At 33.2% G+C, this 13,347-nt stretch overlaps 1 pseudogene; it reads right to left on the bottom strand.

Moving 5' to 3' along the window:
• Positions 1-3,834: 3,834 nt before the first annotated feature.
• On the bottom strand, positions 3,835-7,854 carry LOC123609757 (annotated as a pseudogene).
• Between the last annotated feature and the right edge of the window lie 5,493 nt (positions 7,855-13,347).

The raw sequence follows: 13,347 nt of genomic DNA on the forward strand, positions 1-13,347 counted from the left end.
CCCCACGTGGGGCTCAAACCCACAAATAGTGAGATCATGACCTGAGCCAAAGTCAGACGCTCAACTGACTGAGCCATCCAGGCACCCCTGGAAAGGTTTTTAAGCAACGTTTAAAACAAAAAGATAAGTGAAAAACAAGAATCTGAAGTGTATTTAGCTGTGTTTCCACATATTTACATTTACAATGATTATTCTAATATCTGGAGGAGTTTCTAGCATTTGCTATCTGCATTCTTTGTTTTGCCCTTTTTCTGATTTACAGTTTACTCTTTCTATATTGTCTTCTTTTTGAATTATTGAGATCTTCTGTTGTTACTTTGTCTTCCCTCTGATTCATTGGTTATTTGCTCTTATATGCTGCAAAGATTTCCTTAGATATTTGAAAAGATTCCCTGGACTTTCTAGCATATACTCACAAAAGGCTTTTATTTAAAAGCAAAGTGACGGTTTTACAAGAGGAATAGAGTGCTGGCAAGCACTGAGGACTAAGACCGAGAATTGTAGAAGCTCTTAGGAAACTACAGTCCCTTGGTTACTTGATACAGCTAAGTTCATCAAAGCAGTTAGGCCTGCAGCAAACCATTAGTAATGAAACAGATCACCACGGGATATTTGAACCTTGAACACCAAAACAAAGATCCTGAGGCCCGTATCTTAGCAAATAGTTAAAAATTGGACCCCCAGACATCCTCAGGGATGAAGACAAAACTTTATCAGTCCATTCTGTAAATCAACTCTATATTTGCATATGCCTTGTTCTAATTCTTTAATAGTTAATCTACTTTATCCTTCCTATCTAATTTAATAGTATGTAAACTTAATATTATTATTCTCCCCTTGAAAAAACATTTTCCTTTTTTATTATAGCCTTTTCCCCCATGGATTTGACACAATCATTGTTCTTTTATTTGGTCATAGTAATTACAATTTCATTTTAAGTCATATTAAGTCAAATATTTCTACAGTATATTTTCCACAGTATGATATAGTTAGCAATTTTCAAAAAATCATTCTTGTTGACTTTCATTATTCTTTTTTTAATAAAATTTTTTTTTCAGAAAATGCCAAAAATAAAACCTAAATAAGATGAGTCCACACTACCAGTTTCACTCATTACTTTTGTTACAATAAAAATTTAAAAGTATTTCTAAAGATATATGGCTAGATAAGACCTCTTCTACTCTATTATAGGATATATTATATTTATTATCTTATTAAAGTGTGGATATAAAAAGCCATAGTGCTCTCTGACATTTCTTCTATAAGTGTGTGTTGTTAGGTTATGATTTGTAAAGAAAAACATTCATTTTATGCTTAATGTCAATAAGTATACTAAACTGGCATTCAAAGTCTGAAATATTTCTATTTTCCTACTTGTGAGTTTACTTAGATATCTACATTCAGGCTTGAAGTTTTTGATATTCCAGTTAGTTACTATTCCCACCTTATTAACTTTCATTATGTTATTCCAGGTTAACGTATAGCAGTTTGATACAAAATACTTTGTTTCATTGGTTATCTGCAAATGGCATCAAAGTTGATTATATGTATTTACCTTAATCAATTAGCTACTACTTATGTCTTCCTACTGGTCATTTATTTGTCAGTTATTTTATAACTAAAATCACTCAGAAATCCACATGTGAAATCTTCTTTATCATATAGATGGTAAATAATTCAAAATATCATGATTTTCCAAGACTTGCATTAGATTTAGCAAAACATCAAGTGGCCAAAACGTGTGTTATTTAAGAGGTGTCAAAGCATTATATTCATCTTATTTTTCTCTACAGTATAGGTATATATCAATAAACTCTGAAGCATATTACCTGAAAATATTTCAGTTGATAGTTATGACATGAGCAGTAGATACTTTGATGTGAACACACTTTCCTGTTTTTTCTCAGGAAATCTTTAAGAAATAAATTGTGAAACTATCAGGACATATTTTGGATGATTTGAATAGGCTGAACATGAGATACTTTGCTAAAATTTTGGTAAGTTAAATGTCAATCATTAATTTGAATAGAAAATTTAAATTTTAAAATCTATTTATGACTAAGATCATACAATGTGCAGAGGAACAAAGACACAAGTAAATTAGCTAAAAGGCTTAAGTGACTACAATTTGGAAACTGGAGAAGATCTCTTTTGAAATGTATGGATAATGGTAGGGTAATTTTTTCCCCTCAGTAAATTCAGCCTTAGTTCCTTTTAAAAATCATTGGACTCTATAGGACCTTTGAGCTTCTCTGGCTATAGGAGTCCACTAAGTACAAGATATTAAACAAATAATCATTATTTAATGAGGAGCCAGATAAAATTTCATAATTAGAAATGAAGTGTGTAAAGTTATAATTTTTTTTCTAGAAAACAAACAAAATATTATCTCATGCCCTAATCTTCTGGTCCTAGTAGCATAATTTAATCATTTGAGATAATGTTAATGAATTGAATAATTTTTCAATAATTTGAAACAATTTTTCAAAATTCAATAATTTTTCAGTTTTTCAATTTCAATTGAATAATTTTTCAAAAATTTTTCAATTTTTCAATTAACCTAATAAATACAGGGCTCTGTCTTCTACATATTATTTCTCCTATGACTTCTAAAGTCCAGTTTACATAGCATCCAGATTTTGGTGTGGAATAGGTAGTAGGAGCTAATTTGGTCTATTCATCTGCAAGCATTTTCAGAAACACACTTTATCTCATCTTGTTATTCATCATAAGCTTCTTTCTTTGTTCCATCTGATAAGAGTTTAGACCCATGAACATCCTAGCCACCTAGGAAATTTAGATTATTTCAAGTGCCAAGTATTTTTCAGGTCTGCTTGCTCTTTGTCATATATATAGTACTTTACAAATATTCAGATAAAAGTAAGAAATGATGCAAACTGAAATTCTTTCCAAAACTCTTTCTTGGGTTGGTGCCAAGATACTTAGCTGGAGAGGGTTTCTCAAGTCTTGTACTTAAGCCTTATGCTGAGGTGCTTATTCTTACTACCATTTTTCCATTAAAGCTAGTTTACCGTTCTTATATAGTGGATTTCTTTATGGGTTTCATTGAGCATATCCCCCATTAGAAAGGTACACATATGGGTAATCTTTAACAAGACTGTGGGAGAAAGGAAATGCAGTCCTTGTCTGTTCTCTGTTCTCTGTTCCTGTTTCTTTTAATGACAAACATACTAAGCTTGGTGTCCTTCAAAACTTTGTCTTTCGTTCTTTAAAATAGCAGAGTCGGGGCGCCTGGGTGGCGCAGTCGGTTAAGCGTCCGACTTCAGCCAGGTCACGATCTCGCGGTCCGTGAGTTCGAGCCCCGCGTCGGGCTCTGGGCTGATGGCTCAGAGCCTGGAGCCTGTTTCCGATTCTGTGTCTCCCTCTCTCTCTGCCCCTCCCCCGTTCATGCTCTGTCTCTCTCTGTCCCAAAAATAAATAAACGTTGAAAAAAAAATAAAATGAAATAAAATAGCAGAGTCTTGAAGATGAAGTCTTTCATTTTGAAGTTATTGTCCGTGCCTTAAGTGTAAAAATCGAATTTGAAACACAAAGCTAATTATTCTGTTGTTCTAAATTCATTTTGATCCTCCCTTTACTGCATGTTTTTGAACTCAATGTTCTTGAACTAACTGCAGGAAGATAGAGGGGGGAAATAGATGTTGGTTTCTAGGTCCAAATTTCTTTTATTTATTTATTTATTTATTTATTTATTTATTTATTTAATACTTGAGATATTTTAACTTTATGTACAATGATTTAGCATTAAGGTAGGTATCTTGGAATTCTACATTTGAAATAAGTATCTTGGATGACCCATTCAAGGAAGTTCTCTTAATTCAATTTAATGAAGTCTATATCCTTTGTGTACTGACAGAAGAACTGATGGCATATACTGTGGCACTTTTTTTCTGGATCAGACCATGCCGGTTTGAGCAGACAGTACAACCATGAGAACCCTGGCCAAATTTCCATGGATGGCGCCAGAAGTCCTGGTGACCTATGTTTCATTCTCAGATGCAAAGAAGCTAAAGGTGGTCCAAATTGTATTATAGCATATTTCTATTTGCACAAATTTTTTTATCTTTTTCAACTTAGCAAAACATGTATGCAGAGAGGTTTGTATATTTAAATTTTTTTTAATGTTTACTTATTTTTGACAGACAGAGAGAGAGACAGAGTATGAGCAGGGGAGGGGCAGAGAGAGAGAGAGAGACATAGAATCCGAAGCAGGCTCCAGGCTCCGAGCTATCAGCACAGAGCCCAATGCAGAGCTCAAACTCACAGACCGCGAGATCATGACCTGAGCTGAAGTCAGATGTCCAACTCACTGAGCCACCCAGGAGCCCCGAGATTTGTATATTTTAAATAATCCAAGTGAGTAAGCGAACATAATCTATGTCAAAAGCTGCCTTCATACCCAAAGTTAAGCACTATTATTTCTAACAAATCAATCCAGAGTGGTTTTGCTTATGTGTTAAATTTATATAAGTTAATTGTATTATATGTAGTCTTTCAGGTTTTGCTTCTTTTGCTCAGCATTACTTTTATGAGATTTCTGAATGCCATTGACTGTAGCTTTAGCTATGCCATTTTAATTTCTGTATGTTATTCATTTGGGTAAATATATCCCAATTAATTGCAACTTATGGATTGATATTTCAATTTTCCAGCTTGGAACTTTCACAAATAATATTGCTACTGATATTGTTGTAGGTATCTTTTGGTACATATGTGAATACAATTTGGTTTAGAAATTGTTTTCAGCATCACTAGATGCTTCCAAAAAAAACTTTCCAAAGGGGGTTTGCACATTGAAATGTGTGACCAGTACATCCTTGCCAACATTTGGTATTGTCAGATGTTTGGTTTGGTTTTATTTTGTTTTAAATCCATTCTTAGAAGGAAAGTTCTTCAAACTATTACAAGGCAGCTAACATTATATTTAATGGTAAAAGACTGGCACTTTTCCACCTAAAATCAAGGAATAGGCAAGGGTGTCCATCTACTATTTCTCTTCAGCATTTTATTGGAAGATTTAACCAGCACAGTAAGACAAAGCAATGAAAGAAAGAAATTAAAACAAAGAAATAAAGCTGCCATAACTAGTAAGTGTGGTTAGGAAGTTTGTAGGACACAAGGGGAATCTTCAAAAATGCCTAGGTATCCACCTTCATTCTTGAAGAGGATTTTTATGGAGCTTATAATTCTAAACCAATACATTTTTTTTGCAGTATTCTGAAACAGTGGGGAGGATCCAAATAACCAACCAAGGTAGGAAGGTATGCTTTATCATTGATGCTATTTAGAAATGCCAGTGCATAATACAAAGCAGGCTCATTTCTACTCAGTTTTATTATGTATTTAAATTAATTACAGGGGCGCCTAGATGGCTTAGTTGGTTAAGTGGCCAACTTTGGCTCAGGTCACGATCTCACAGTTCATGAGTTCGAGCCCTGCCTCGGGCTCTGTGCTGACAGTTCAGAGACTGGAGCCTGCTTTGGAATCTGTCTCCCTGTTCTCTCTGCCCTTCCCTTACTCACAGTCTCTCTCTCTCTCTCTCACACACACACACAAAAATAAACACTACAAAAAAATTAAATTGATTATAGTGGACCCTTTTACTGCTTGTACTTGGGACAAAATACCTTCTTCATTTGCACTTGGTTTTCTATTATTTTTTTAATTTTTTTAATGTTTATTCATTTTTGAGAGACAGAGAGTGAGTGTGGGAGGGGCAGAGAGAGAAGGAGACAGGATATCTGAAGCAAGCTTCAGGTTCTGAGCTGTCAGCACAGAGCCCGTTGCGGGTCTCTAACCCAGGAACCGTGAGATCATGACCTGAGCCGAAGTCAGGCACTTAACTGACTGAGCCACCCAGGCCCCCTTTTGGTTTTCTATTATTAATGAATACTTACAGCTTTCAAATTTTTTGCTTAAAAGTCAACTGTTACTCTTAATTACAACATGTGATTATTGCTTCTCTTTATATAAGTGTGATTGTTCTTCTTTGAAGATAAGATAAAATAGATCCTTTCCCCATCTTACTGGCTGCTTTATAGATCTCTCTTCATTTTCCCAGGGGTTGTGAGGGTTTGAAAATGTATGATTGATGCATTTTATGACTTTTTTTAGGTGTTCTCTTATCTTTTTCCTTTCTTCTGATCTGTCTTCAATTCACCAATTTTCTTCAGTTATTAAATCTGGTATCTAGTCTACTCATTGAGTTTTTAATTTTGATAAGCATATTTTTCAATTTGTATTTTAATCAGATCTGCCATATAATATTTATTATTTCCTGTCCCAACTTGAAATAATCAATCTAGCTGTTTCCCTCCTCTAATATATTAATCTTAGTTATTTAAAAATATAAATCTGGAAATTTCTATATATAGCCCTTTTGTGTTTATTGTCTGTATATCTTCTTGTTCACATGAACATATAGATGTAAGCATTCATGCATACACAATCACACATAAACAAAACCAAAAATAATTATATGAAAAACCTTTCTTTGAATATTTTGAAAGCATATCTATGGAGAAGCAAAATAAGTATAGTTAATATTAGCTAGAGGAAACATAGAATGCTGTTGTCAGGGATTCAGAATTTAATATGTAACTTTTCAACAACTCTTGTAAATTTTTCAGTGTTTACTTTAACAAACAAAATATTAGGCAAAGTCTACGGTAGATGAAACAGAAAAAGATTACCTGTTTCATGGTGAACTTGGAAAAGGACTTGCAATTAAAGAATCATAGTTTGTTGATGGATCCTGTTTTTTCTTAAACTTTCCCTTATAATATATTTCTGTCTCTTACCAGGGCACTGAAGTGAAAATACTTTTTCTGTGACATAAACATGAAGACAGGAAGCCTGAAAGTAAAACTACTCTGCTTTATGCCAGCTGTTAAGCTGCCAGGTGTCAAGGTGGCCAACTGGGGCAGTGAGCCAAACTAAAAGTAATAATCAAGCTATTATACAAATACAGGTTTTCCCTGACTTACAATGAGGTTATGCTTTACCCATCATAATGTGAAAATATTGTTAAGTCAAAAATGCATTTAATACACCTAACCTACCAAATATCACAACTTAGCCCAGACTACCTTAAATGTACTCAGAACAGTTACGCTGACCTACAGTTGTGCAAATTCCTGTAACATAAAGCATATTTTATAATAAACTATTGAATATCTCATTTAATATATTGGATAGTGTACTGAAAGAGAAAAACAGAATGGTTGTAAGTATATCATGTATTTACCCTTGTGATCATGTGGCTGACTGGGAGCTGCTGCCCAGCATCACAAGAGAGGATCATACCACATATCACCAGTCCAGGAAAAGAGCAAAATTCAGATTTCCAATTATGATGTCTACAGAATGCGTATCACTTTTGCACCAGTATAAAGTTGAAAAATTTTATGTCGAACCCTTGTTAAGTCGGGGACCATCTGTATTGCAATAGTGCAGGTAAGAAGAAAAGACCAAGAAACTCGGTAGCTCTCTAATTTCCATGTTTTCCCCAGAGAATGACACTGGGCCAGGGTCAGTGAGATGACATGCAGTGCAGGTGGAGAAAATTGAGGAGAACTACAAAAGTCTCCTGTCCAGGATTATTTTCAAGCCTTGATAACTTATTGAATTTGCCCTGCTTGTTTTTGGACTTGCCTGGGACTTGAGACCTCTTTTTCTTCTACTTCTATATTTTTGGAATGGAAATGTCTATCCTATGACCATCCCAACAATGTATTCTATTCTATAAGTGTATAGCTTGTTTTCTAATTTCACAAGTCCATAGATAACAATGAATTTTCTCTCTGTATGAACCATACCTGGATTCTCACTCATAACTAAATTAGACTAGTTGAGTTGATTATTTAGCTGAGACTTGGGACTTTGAGTTGACAATGGAATGCATTAATCCTTTTGAGGGTGTCAGGATGAGGTGAACTTATTTTGTACCTAGGAAAGATATAAATTTAGGGAAGGACCGAGGGTGTACTTTTATGAGTTGAATTGTTCTCCCACAAAGATATATTGAAGTCCTCACATTAAAATATACTTATGTATAAGCAGAAAGACTTGCATAATAACTCTACAAAATGTTTTTTTCCTAGACTCAATATACTTGACTATCAAATACAACTAGTGACAATCAGTTTGGTTTTTAATATAAATTAAATTGCTATAAATGCCTGTTCATGTCTATTTTGTTTATTATATCGTCTCACTTACATAATAACTATTGATTACAATAATTTGCTAAGATAGTTAGATAACATAGTTTATTAACATAGTTATTCAGTTTGAACACAAAAGCAAAGATAAATTGGCTGATACCTTAAAATCACTACAGCTAGGATCATTTCACTCAAAACTACTTAGGATGTTTCTGGCACATGTCCCATATTCCAAATTTGTAATCCAGGCAAACCTGCAAAATGTAGGCATGAACAAGGGCAAAAGTTTAAATATCTACTTGATATTTACAAATTAATAGCTTCTTTCAAGTAGATATGGATATATGTTTACTATCGTCCATATATTTTCAGGTGGCCATAAGGTTTTCTCTGCCAAACGGCAAATGATTAATAACTAGAAAATAAACAAGATGAAACAAAACAAAGAACAACAATCAGCCTCCTAGACTTTGTATATTCAACTTGGTGTATTACTAAGCTTTTTATCTAGAGCTATTAACAAGAACTGTAATCAAAGAGCTATACATGGTACTGCTCATCATGCAGAAACTCCATCATCTTTATCATCCTGTATCAGTAGTGAAAAATAAAAGAAGAAATAAAGCTTGGACAATTATTTGAAGGATGAGCTGCCATGACCTAAGGTATTCTTAACTTCCTTGGCCATTAAAAATTCACTGACCAGAAATCATAGGTTATCATTCTCTCAACTCTCACCTTGCGAGGCTGGCAATTACATGTCCAATAATGGACTGCCATGTTGTAAAGGTTTATTGCAATATACAAAAGTTTATAACTAACAGGTCTAGGCAGATTTACTGAAGGAAAACCTCAAAAACAACATAAGTAGATCTTGTACTTCATTGGAAAAAGACCATATCAGAGCCTACTAACCCAGTAGTTATCTTTGAAAGCACATATTGTTGGATTTACATTTCCAAACTCACAATATATCAACTTCCATGACCTGGATGTCCTCAATGCTTGCAAATATAAAGTTGAGAGCCTTTGGGATTATCTAGAAACAGATAGCATAGTAAATAATTCAACTTTTCCAAAAGTTTTGGATCATATAGCCAATTTTTCTACTTCTGACTAAGATTTCCAGACACAGATCTGAATGCAAAAAGCCACTAATTGTTTTCTCTCTCTTCTCTCTCTCTTTTTATATAACTACCTTTAAGCCATTTTTTGTAGTTAAAAATTATAAATTTTTAATTAACAGGGATGAATTTTTTTTAAATTTTCCCTTTATTTCTATTACATTTTTAAATAGCTAATACTTGGTACTTGACAACACTTAACTGAGAGGATAAAAAACTAAACAGAGAGAGATGAAAACTTGGAAACATGGCCACTATGCCACTTTCCAAGTTGGGAAATTCAGATGTAGGATTTTTTTTTTCTGACTAGGATTGTGAAGAGTCAATGTTGCTAAAAGAAGCACTTTGAGTGTATTAATGATTATTGTGCTCCTTGACTTCATAATTCTGTATTATATCTTGTCCAGAGCCATAGGTGCTTTTATATAGCCACTACCTGATGAATAACTTTATAGCAAAGAACAGTCACATGAAACTAGTGATCTACTTGAAACTCAAACGTATCCTGTACAACTGGACTTCACCTGTTCTTCAGACTTGGAAATCTGTATATAGGTGAGAGTCTGGACACTGATATTCAGCATAAGGATGTTAGCAAATGCTGGTAGAGAGGAATGACTATTAAAGCCCCTAAAATATTAAAAATGTTTCACTATGACCCTTGAAAAACACACCTCCAACTATTCCTCCCCACTAAAAGTTTCCTAAACTCAAGTGGATCACCCAATAGCTGATAAACTGCAACTACCATTTTGTTGCTCTAGGATCCTGTCCTGTAACTAATGTCACATAAGTTTTCTCTAATACTGAGAATTTCTGTAATGTGTGCCCTTGCAAAACAAAACAAAACAAAACCTAAATTCTGACTGATCTTCTTCCTTCTGTCATATCATATATTTAAGCATCTTGTTTCATTCCCTAAAATTCATGTCATAGTTGGTCTCACTTAGCAACGTTGTAATATAAGCTTGAACTAATGACTTGGTTTGTTTTTTTCTCTTTCCATAATATGAAATGAGTATTTAGGTCAGCCATCAACAAAAATAAAAAATAAAAACAAAAACAGAAAAATGAACAAAAAACAAGAATGTGATTTACACAGCAAGGCAAATGTTCCATTAACAATTTTCCAAAGTAGAAGGCTTAAAGTGAAGCAAATCCAAAAAATGCACTCTGTTTTTTCAATTTTAGCAAGAGAAACAAACATAAATCCAGAGTGCATTGTGTGATTTGGGATTTATCATAGCTAACAGGCCCAAGGATTGGGTTTGCTTCGTGTAGGGTGACAAAGATATATATTAATTATTTACAGATCAAAACAAGGAAATAATGTATTGGCGAGTGAAATTCTTATTTAGATATGTTTAGGGCTAAATCATAGACAAAATAGAGTGATGTTAAGTATTATGGATTTTTTCTTAGAAGCGATTGAAAACACTAAGTAAGCTTTTTTAAAGAGATAAAATTTAATTAGCTACAGAGACAATTTGGGGGGAAAGTGAATGATAGATAGGAAATATTTTAGAAGAGGATAGTTTAGTGGAAGATGATGTACACATGCTCAGGATTGTGTTTCAATGAACTGTCAGTTTCCTATACTCTAAATTTGAGAGCTAGCAAAGATCACAAAAAAGTATCCCAGAATCACAGCCGAGAATGTTTCTTGCCCTTTGCAAAGGGGCTTACCCCTGTTGTTAAGGCACAATGATGACATCAAAGCAAGCTAGTTCTCAAATTTCAGACAAATATTTGTTAGGGCAAATCCAGCCCTCATCCTCACACCATACTGAGTTATAGAGGAACTCCTCTATAACCTGTTCAGAACAGGTCAAAAAATCAAGCGTCATTTTGTGTGTGTGTGAAATTCTTCACCATACGTTCAATTGTAAAGTTGGGAAATCTATTCCCATTCCTATCATTTCTTTTGCCACTTCTTCCCCTGAGAAATTCACCCTATTTAGTCGGCTTATTTAAATTATCAGGACCTTTCACTCTTTGCTTCATTTATTCAGATTTAATAGCCTCAGTAAATGCCTATTTAGTCAATATCTGTTGCTTAGAGCTGTTCCATCTCCTCATTCCTCCCTTTAAAAAGACCCTACTTGCTAAATTATTTTCTATATGGTTTAAGGCAGTACATAGTATATTTGGAACAATAATCTGGTTTATTTATTTGTTTATTTTTAGGAAATATTTGGGCCTTAAATTAAAGCAATTCCTCTTAGTCATGTATAAATTACACAACAATCAGCCTTAAATTTTATTTTAAGATTGTACTTACTAGCTTTGGTATCACAATCAGTGATTGGATAATTTAATTCATTTCATCATTTATAAAGTGGGAATAACTTGATACGTACATTTGTCATATATATGTATATATAGTTTGGAAAAACGTTGTGGTAATGGATACTAAAGTAATGTTTAAATAGTTTACTATGTCCTTTTGTCATTTTTTTTTTTTTTTTTTTTTGCATATACGGTTGGCCTTTGAACACTGTGAGGATTAGGGGCACTGACCCCTCCATGGTCAAAAGTTCATATATAACTTTTGACTCCCCCCAAATATATCTACTAATAACCTGCTGTTGACCAGAAGCCTTAACAATAACATAAACAGTCAATTAATACATATTGTGTATATTATATATGTTATATATCATATTCTTAAAATTAAGTTAGAGAAAAGTATAATTAAGAAAATCAGGAGAAAATATATTTATACTACTGTACTGTATTTTTTGAAAAAAATATAAGTGGACCCATACAGTTCAAAACCAATTTTGAAGGGTCAACTGTACCTATTATTCTCATTGTAATAAGCTTTTGCAACAATACAGAAAAATGCTGTGTTCTCTAAACAGAAAAATCCATGTGTTCAGCTTTAAGTGTGTTCCATTATATCCAATATCTTGAATTATACTTGAATTTCAATATCTTGAAATATTTTTATTTCCTTAAATAAAAATCTAAATTTTCATTTGGGTTTGAAGGGATTTGTTTTAACTATGATATGGTTTGTATTTATATATACAATTTGTAATAGTATCACTTTTACACATATGTATTCACCATCTGTATTTTTCTCAGTTCCTAAAATATTCCTGACATATGTTTCAAAGTCACTATGTTCATGACTACTTGGGGATTTAGGTCATGCCGCTTCTTTCTGTCTTTGGGTGTCCTTTTACACACAAAACTCCCACTGAAAATTGTAGGTCTCAGTGCTCTGTAAAAGTAAATTTAATGCTGTGGTATTCTTTTTAAGTTATAGCAAAAACACATGATAAAGGCACTGCAAGTAATGAGATACTTATTTGTACAATAAGTATCAGTACTTAAAAAGAATAGTAAGGATAATAAAAATAAAATATTAACCAAGATCACATTTTAGTAATGATTCCTACAGATAACAAAAGAACAAAATATATTATTTAATGAATAATCATATTGTGAGTGTCTGTATAAACACCACTATAGTCAAGAAATAATAAAATATCACCAGCAACTCATAGTCCTCTCCCCTCATCTCATGATTTTTTTCAATCACAAACAGCTATTTCCCAGAATTCACCTCTATATTGACTTCTGTGATATTCATTATTTCATTTGTCTCTATTGTTTCCCTTTATGTACACATCTTTAAAACAGTATAGTTTTATATTATCTGTTATTGAACATTTTACGTATAGAGTTCATACTGTAGGCAGACTTTTTTCTTTGTTCTTTCATCTAACAAGATGTTTTTTTACCTCTTCCAGTTATTTTATGTAACTGTAGGTTCATTTTTATTAAAATATAGTCTTGCATTCTTGCTTTTAATGATTTTGACATTTAGAATCAATCACAATTTATTTATTCATTGTATTGACCATTTTTCCCTCTGCTATTGAGAATCCTGCTGTAATCATTCCTACGCATGCATTATGCCACCCTAGATTCTAACTTTATTCTGAGGGATGAAATAGTTTTTGGTCTTAGGGAATATATATTTTCACCTTTCCTAAATAAAGCCAAACTACTCTCCAGTATACATT

Source organism: Leopardus geoffroyi, chromosome A1, assembly GCF_018350155.1.
Source record: "Leopardus geoffroyi isolate Oge1 chromosome A1, O.geoffroyi_Oge1_pat1.0, whole genome shotgun sequence".
Classification (NCBI taxonomy): domain Eukaryota; kingdom Metazoa; phylum Chordata; class Mammalia; order Carnivora; family Felidae; genus Leopardus; species Leopardus geoffroyi.